A 9,450-nucleotide genomic window follows, 5' to 3' on the forward strand; every position below is an offset into this window, starting at 1 on the left:
AAAGAGTGGCACTCTGCCTTGCATTGTGGCTGGATGCACATCTGGTAGCCATGTGTGACCAGAGCAGAGGGGCTAATGATGGTCTTCCTGGGGCCAGCTCAATTAGGCCAGGCCTCACCGAACTGAAGGAGAAAGAGTTGTAAGAGTGATGACTATCGACGTGCTGGTTTACCGTTTGTGTGTTTGTGCTTATGGGGTAGTCTGCTAAAAGATCCCGCCTTATTTGTGTGCTTGCTGCTTTCAGGCCGTTGTGTTGGCTACACTTCCCACTGACAGGGTCTCAGAACAGACTTTTCTTTACTTTTTTAGCTCAAACAACACCTTAGCACATAAATGCATCCACGAAGAAACACCCTCCTCCTGAGCGGGTTAAGACCGACTAACAAGCTGTAAAGCCATTTATGGTTAAGGCACCTCTTTGAAGGTGCAAGTCAGCACTTAAACTATAGAAGCAGGAGCAAAAAAACATGACAAGAGCGTCCAAACCATGTCCTCGGGCGTGTGTGCCAGTGCACATGTGTGATGTCTGAAGTCTGTGTGTCACATTGTGTACCAGTAAGCACTGCAGATGGGCTCCTGCCACAGTAGCATCCCCTATTATTCCTGCGCCGCAAACGCTTCTGTCCAGAAGAAACAAACCTAATAAAGAAGCAAAGAAAAGCCTGTCTGTCCGCACCAATAAAAGGTTTTATTCTGGAAATTTGTTACCAATTCTGCTCATCCTCACGTGCTACTGGTCAGATGTGTGTAATTAGTGTTAAATAAACAACTGCACAAAAAGACTGGGGTCATTTTAGGCATTTTTTACCCAGGAATTGATTTTGATATTAGGCTGAGTTTTTGTTTTTATTCATATGTGACCTGTTTTGACAGGAAACCATGACGGTACTTATAGAGCCGCTCCAATGAAAATTCAGTTTTTGCTGTTATTAACATGTTCTTGTGGCATTTTTCGGATGATCGAGGACACAAGAAAATTAAGGTCAGTAGAGAATAAAGTAAAAAACACTGTAATTTTCTTAACTTTTACTGTCAAAAGATGGCTACTGGTTTGTCCTGCCTATCGGCAAAAACCATTAGAGCCTTATTTCTGCAACTAATATCAAATGGCAGACTGATAAATTGATGAAATGAAGATTTACAGATGAGAGACGATATACTGAAAGGCTTTTGGGTTCTGTGTGACATACTTTAGGTAAACTAATCTGGAACGTAGTTTGCAATCTTTGAGCCTACATTTATTAGGTTTGTTTCATTATTAAAGTAATGTGGTCATGGTTATCTGTGTATTTCCGGTTAGCTTTAATCATTATGTTGTTAGGGCTGATGTGTTTTACAAGGTTGTGGATTTTTTTAAACTCTGTAAAATATGTGGTTTGTGGCTTAGTTTTATTAGCTCTATGATACTTTTGATTATTGTACTATGATAGAAAGACTCAATCATCTCTTAAGTTTCTTTGGTTCTGCTTTAAAACGGTTTTCTTCGTCCCTCACCAACAGAAGCGTCATTTCTTCTACAAATATTTTTTGTTCTATAACAGCCCAAAATTCATGAAGTTTTTGGAGCAATCCTGTTTTTATGTACTCTCACTGGAACAGCTGCCAGTACACAAACATGTACCATTACCTCTTTGACGACATCCTACTGAACAGCTCATTTTACACAAATGTCCAGACTGACCAGCTGCATCAAGGAGTGGTTATGGCTTAGATACAAATAGTCTGCGGGCAAAAAATGGGCAAAGCTACATGTGGCACGCAGGTGGCCCTTAGGAAACTTAAAGATCTTAGACCGTTCAGTGAGCACGTATAACAAGAAGTGTTCAATCAAAGAAATTTCTAAGATTTTTGTATAATTTCTTTTCTTTTTTACATTTTGTCTCTCACAGTTGACATGTTTCTATGATGAACATTACAGACCAAAAGCCAAAGCAGCCATAATTCCACCCACTGCTGTATAAGAACCTCCAAGGGCCTATACATCAGAGAGTTGATTAATGTTTGGCCTAATCCAGAGACCCCTACACAAACAAACACAGTAAGAGGGCAGCTTTGTTGGTCATCAGGCTCAAACTGTACCACCTGCTACAGCAGCAAACCGCTGCCACGTCTCCCCTCACTCCCTTTCTCTGCCTCCACAGGAAATGAGCAGACAGAGATAATTACAGAGCAAACAATAGCTGTCCTTTCTGCCCACATCAACCTCCTAGCCCTGCCTTCCCACCAACAAGCGCAGACTACAGGAATCTGTGGCCACGGCAGACAATAGAATCAAAATTTTGTTCCAGGCATCAGTAGATCTATCTGTACGTCTGCCGTACGTCTATTTCTACATCTGCTGTAAGTCTATATCTACGTTTGCTGTACGTGTATATCAACTTCTGCTAACATCTATCTAGCTTTACGTTTGCTGTACGTCTATATCTCCGTCTGCTGTACGTCTATATCTAACGCTGCTGTACGTCTATGTCTACGTCTGCTATATTTCTATATCTACATCTGCTGTACCTTTAGTTCTACGTCTGCTGTACGTCTATATCTAATTCTCCTGTACATCTAGCTTCACGTTTGCCATACGTTTATATCACCGTCTGCTGTACGTCTTTATCACTGTCTGTTGTACGTCTATATCACTGTCTGCTGTACGTCTATATCACCGTCTGCTGTATGTCTATATCACTGTCTGCTGTACGTCTATATCACTGTCTGCTGTACGTCTATATCACTGTCTGCTGTACGTCTATATCACCGTCTGCTGTACGTCTATATCTATGTCTGCTGTACATCTATATCTACGTCTACTGTACGTCTATATCTACTTTTGCTGTACATCTAGCTTCACGTTTGCTATATGTCTAGATCACCGTCTGCTGTGCGTCCATATGTACGTCTACTGTACGTCTATATCTACGTCTACTATACATCTAGCTCTACATTAGCCGTAAGTCTATATCACTGTCTGCTGTACGTCTATATAACCGTCTGCTGTACGTCTATATCACTGTCTGCTGTATGTCTATATCTATGTCTGCTGTACATCTATATCTACGTCTACTGTACGTCTATATCTACTTCTGCTGTACATCTAGCTTCACGTTTGCTATACGTCTAGATCACCGTCTGCTGTGCGTCCATATGTACGTCTACTGTACGTCTATATCTACGTCTACTGTACATCTAGCTCTACGTTTGCCATACGTCTATATCACTGTCTGCTGTACGTCTATATCTATGTCTGCTGTACGTCTATATCTATGTCTGCTGTACGTCTATATCACTGTCTGCTGTACGTCTATATCACTGTCTGCTGTACGTCTATATCTATGTCTGCTGTACGTCTATATCACTGTCTGCTGTACGTCTATATCTATGTCTGCTGTACGTCTATATCACTGTCTGCTGTACGTCTATATCTACGTCTGCTGTATATCTAGCTCTACGTTTGCCGTACGTCTATATCTACATCTGCTGTACATCTAGCTCTCATTGTACTTTTTTTTTTTAGAAACAAAGCTTGTTAACCTTGAGCAGGGAAACAGCTTTGTGCTGGCATCTGAGGAGATATTAAGAGGGTGATTAAGTAAGATTGATGGTGCTTTAATTCCCTGACAAAAATAATGGCTCTCTCCTGTTGTTTAATCTTCAATCTTCATTACATGAGGGGGAAACTCAAGAGACTGTAGTTTTTAGCCAAAGGAAAGCTGTACTCACAAAGGACGCCATCAAGGATAGAGTATTTACATGCTTAATCAAAATGGATTGTAACTGAACAAGCAATGGTAGAGTTTGTAAAAGAAACACACAATAGTTTTAAACAAATAAGAAAAACAACCAATGGGAATAATTGTTCTTTCTTTTTTAATTTAGAGTATTTCAGAAGTGAACTCCAGTTTAACCCCAGAAACTTTGGAAGGACAATCACCAATCTTCCACATTGTGTCTGTTGGGATTTTTATTTTGCTTAATAAAAATAGTCCTTATAATCTAATGAAGTTCTCAATAGTTTTTATTTATGACTTGACATGACGAAAAGAGGCATTTTATCCTAAATGAGAATTTAGACACATGAAATTAATCAAAGCTGTATTTATTTACATTTTCCCGAATTCTTTTTGTAAAAGGTTAACTGTTAGATGGCTTGAGCAGGCTCAGACAAGGACAGTAATTTAGAATTGACTCTGTTGTGCAGGGAGTGTTTGATACACATTCCATTGGTTTTGTTTGCTTTTACATTGCACTTTTGAAAGCAGACCAAACTGCCTGAACAATATTAAAACATCAGCTTGAACGCCAATAAAAATGATATTTTTGGTATTTTCACATAGTGAAAGGACATATTTAAATGACATATGTAAAGAAAATTTAAATTAAAACGGCATTCTTAGTATTTCTTGATGCAAAGATGAAGGGCAACACCGTTCTATTAAGGTAGGGATGGTCAGATTGCAGGTGTGCAAAAAAAATGAGAAATTTCTTAACATTTCCTGCCCATTTGCTGTGTTTTCCAGTATGAAAACACACAAAAAGATCGGCATCAGGTTGGATCAAGAAGTGATCGTAGATTTAGATTCTCAGTTAGACCAGTGTTGGTCCTGCCCCAGCAGATTTTTAAAGAATTGAACTTCGGTCCAGACATAGCACCTTTTAAACCGTAAATAACCAGTTAACACCAGAAATGTTGCCAGCGACATCAAAATAACATTCTTCCTGTGTGAACCGTTCTGGTTTCCCCATCATTTTCCAAAGGTGCTATTCCAAAGTTGACCTTTCGCTCCAAACCCCTATCAGTGAGCAGTTTTTCTTTAGGAGATCACTTTTATGAGGAAAAAAGACCACGAGACGCAGCCTTGGTTACTCTGTTCGACTGCCAGGGCAAACCATTGGGTTAGGTAAAGAACAGCGCTCTCTCTGTTGCCAGGTTTGATTCAACACCCAACTCAACTCAAGGACACTTGGAGATACCCATGTTCCTCTAGTTCAAGGGACGAGTCCTCATTCAGAACAACATACTCTCAAAGAATCTGAACAGAGTGGGTTCAATACCCTCTGTAAACGTGCAAAGAATCTGCTGTATTACAGTTTGTACATCGATGAAACTGAGGCCATAAGATATTAAACTCTGCTTTAAACAACACAACCTTCAATGAGCATAAAGGTTTTAAAGCGTTGATTTTTCTTTGTTGTGGTTCATAATGAAAAAAATGTGATTCTCTTCACTGACATATTCAATATTCGTTAAAGACCCACTACAATGAAAAATGGGGTATGTCGTGTTCCTGAAGCATTTTCCTGATGATGGAGGACATATATTAAGAAAATTAAGCTAAAAATTGTATTACTTTTCTTTATTCATTTCATTAAGAAGCAGGAGCAGAAAAAAAAGATTTTCGACTGGATAGCTCCAATATTACTTGCCATTTTTGTTGCACCGCTAATTTTCCGTTGGGGGGTTTGAGGGGCTGTAAGCTAGCAGAAGAGCGTGTAAACAGATGGATGATGGGATATGGGGCAGCCTTACTTTTTGCCAACCGTTTCACCCAGAGGGCAAATTTCTACCAAACTACAAGCCGCTCTGCAGAAACTATGTCCTAGAAAATTACACAGGTTTTTAGATTTCTTTTTTTTTTTAACTTGTCCTGTCCAACAGCTAGGCAGGCAGATGAGAACTGAGGGCCTCTTGTGTTGGACATATTTTACTTTAACAAGAGGGGTTATTAATCTACAGACAAACCAAAGGTATGACTGAATAAACCCCTTTTGTAATTGAGGCCAAACTTTATTAATTTCAACCATGTTTGAAAATCTTTAGTATTGGACCGGACGGAAAAGGAAAGAAGGGAAGAAGAGAGAGGGACGTTTGAGAGGGGGGGGGGGGGTAGGAGGGTGGTAATAGGAGGGGGGGGATATGACCATGAAGCAGCATAGAGCAGCAAGTTTACTGGTTGTTTATCATTACGGTAAGGTTCAAATGTAGTACAAAAAGGGCGGGGCCTGTTCACACACACACTCAAATGTTATCAACACACCTGTTAGCTGCAAAAATGTCCACATGTCAACATGTACACAAAACAGATAGTGTTCACACGCATACTTATGCCTTAAAACCAACTAGTGTGAAATCTTTCATTCATTCATTCATGCAAACTATTAGTGCAAAGGTTAGCTAACACCTGTGCCCAGGTGAGTGTTTATGTTCTTCTAAAATGGATGGTGGAATGTGAAAAGAAGGAGGAGGAGCGCCCAGCCATCCCCACACCAAGACCCCCGCCGCAGCAGCAGCGGCAGCCGGAACCCTCCAACGCCACACGGCAGCAGGCAGGGAACAACCGCCCCCGGGCGACCAAATCCACCACCCAGGCCAGGGCCAGCAGGACCGTCGCGAGGCCCCCAGAGCCAGAGAGCAGGGAAGCATGGGGGGAAAGAGAGCGCCGCCCCAGCCCAACCAGGAGAACAGCCCCCCCGTCGCGCCGGAAGAGCCCAACGCAGGGCCCCACCCGAGAAGGGCACCTACAGCCCCAGACGAGCACCCCATCACCACCCAGGAGTTCTGGGCATCCCCCCGCCCCAACCCCATGTACGAGCCAGAACCCCCCCAAGGGAGACCCGCTCCGCACTCCAGGCAGCCACCCACCCGGCCCACGGTTGGTCCATGGAGGAGCAAGGCAGGGGCCAGCCGGCCCCGCCCAGGAGGGGAGCACCCCGGGGAAAAAAGGGGGCCCACAAGGGGTGTTGTAAACATGGCCCGACCAGGCTCGGCCACAGTTTGAAATTTGGCGGGGCTCAGCGCTCAGGGGCAAGGACCAGAACCCACCCCCAGGGACATGGACACCCCCGGCTCAGGTGTAATGTGAACCCCGCCCCCGCGTGGAGAGAGCACCGCCAGGCCCAGGAAACGGGCACCCAGGCGACACGGCCGCCGTTACCAAGGGCCCCGTACCCCCCACCAGGGATGGGGTAGGGGACAGACGGTCCTAGGTCCCACCTTCCTTGCAATATGTGTGTGCGTGTATGTGTGTTTGTGAGGGTGTGTGTGTGCATGTGTGTGTGTTTAGGTTGGAATGTATATATTGAAGGGGGAGGGGTGTGTGTACTAAGGGGGGTGCAGTTAAAATTGACGGGTAGAGCACTGACGCGACATCTCCTGATTACTCACAGTGATGTCCCCTCACCCTCCCCACCAAGGGGCCCTAAATGTCTACGGTGCTGTTAAAATTGGCGGGTAGGGTGCCAGGAGGACATCTGCTGCTTGCTGGCAGTGATGTCCAAGCACCCCCCCTACCAAGGGCCCTACATGTCTAAGGTGCAAATAAAACCAAAAGAGGGGGGGCCCACTCCATACGGCAACCATGGGAGGGGTACCACTGCCAAGTAGCCCCCCCCCAAAGGCGCATCGCAGGCTAAACCCCCCACCCCTTCACCCTAATATGAGGTTATATGGGGAAGGGGGTAGGTTGGGGACAGTCTACTAGCTGTTCCCAACCTACCCCCTTCCCCGGTGGTCAAACAGCCGTCCCCCAAAACCCCCCAGCATAGGGGCCAAGTCCCCCCAGCCCAGGGACCCCATCCTCGGAGGCACCGACACCCCAGGCCCAGCACCACCCACCAGGTTTTTTGATTTTTTGCTAAAAACGGCATCATCACAATTAAAAGATGCCAGGATCTCTTTTACAAAAGATCATCAGAGTGGGACTCTAAGGCAGCTAGGAGCTGTATCCATCAAAAGTATTTGTTAGTCTACGGAAAACACCATCCTATTAATTTTTGATTCAAATACAAAGATGGTAAACTGGGTGTCTTTTCCGAAAGGCGGACATTTGCTGTTCGCCACCTTTGCGTCACCCTTCAATGCAGCGCTTTCTGTCAGTTGTAAAGTCGCCTAATGACTGTTTGCAAGAAAACTGACAGTCGAGCAACAAACAGCCCGTGCACATAAAAGGGGTCCCGTTGAGCCACGCCAATATTTTGACACCGGATCTGGACACGTAGGAGCGAGCCCGTTTCCACTGGCGCGTGGGCGTGGGTGTTGGTGCATAAATAAAAAGGGGGGTTAATGAACTGAATTGACTGTAGACTGTGTTTAAAACACAGACCTCAGTACAATAGGGAATATAGCAGCAACAGAAACAATCCTTTTAATCTAGCGAATCCTTGGCGGCGTCTCGGTCTGATGTCGGACTGCACAAAGAAAGGTCAGGGAGGGCTCGGATTGGGTGGGTGGAACAAACAACCGGGATGTGCTGTCTTTCTGTCAAACCCTCCCTCTCCGTTTCTCTGTGGCTTTGGCGTACAGTTACAGTTAGTGTACTGGTCATCAAAGCAAAGCCAAACTTCTAAGCTCTCTAATAGAGTTATGTGTTTGTGTGCTTCATGTTTTGGCAGTTAAAAAAAAATTTAAAAAAAACGAGCGATGGCGATGTTTTTTTGCTTCCTCCTAACAACTGAGCTGCCTCAGTAAAAAGTTTACTAACTTACTTTTTTAAAAAAAAGTTTGGTCCTCTGGGTTTAAACCATTTCGTCGTCCAATTTACCCGTTTGCTCGTTACATCTGTCACACAAGCTCAAAGTTTGAACATTTAATAACCATATCTGCTCCCAAATCGGTCTGGATCCCTAACTCAAGCTAACGGTGGCGTGCAACGCCCGCCGCCTAATCCAGTCCAGAGTTCAACACGGTTTATCGGCATGAGACGAAGGAGAGAAAGTAGAAAAGGAGGGTGGAGAACGGGGAGGGTCGGTGGAGGTGGAACAGAGGCGATGAATGCGACCCCTGTTCCTTTGCACCGTCTCCAGCGAGGCCTGGGTAAACAGGAAGTACAGCTGCGCTCTGTGACTCCCCGTCTTTCACCTCCCTCCTAAAATACTCTGCATTCACATTAGGACGCTCTCATTATCTGATCTGTGGACGTTGGGATGCACAAAGGGGCAGGGGGGGGGCAAACAAACAACAAACAACTGGGAGAAGATCTAGTTCCCTTCTAGTCACATGGCGAGGAGTCATGATAGTTGGCAATCTGGACACGCAGTTCCCCTCAGTGGGCCTTAATCCCTCTATTTCTTTAAGAGACAGAGGGGAAAGAGAGAAGGAGAAAGGAGGCATTGTGACTGGAGACAGTGCAGTAAAAAGAGGAGCGTACAGTACCAAATTGAGGTCGCCGCAAGACAATGGCTGCCCTTCACTGGCTCATTCACACATGGTCTCCACACAGCTCTATCAAACGCCTCTTTCTTTTCTTCGTCCCCTCCTCTGTTCTGTTCTCCCTCTTTCTTTCCCTCACGTCCGCCTTTCTTCTCCTCATCACAGAGGGATGGGGGGGGGGTAATGAGACTCTGGCTCACCCAGGCTGTTCTGGGGCCCGTTGGAGAGAAGAGGAGCTCCTTCTTCCTCTCCTGCCGACCCGCAGAGCTGAAAGTGTCCTTGACCTGAAGTATCTCACTCATCAGTTTTTGTTT

The sequence above is a fragment of the Oryzias latipes genome, chromosome 23, assembly GCF_053564925.1.
Source record: "Oryzias latipes strain Hd-rR chromosome 23, Olatipes_Hd-rR_3.1".
Lineage (NCBI taxonomy): Eukaryota > Metazoa > Chordata > Actinopteri > Beloniformes > Adrianichthyidae > Oryzias > Oryzias latipes.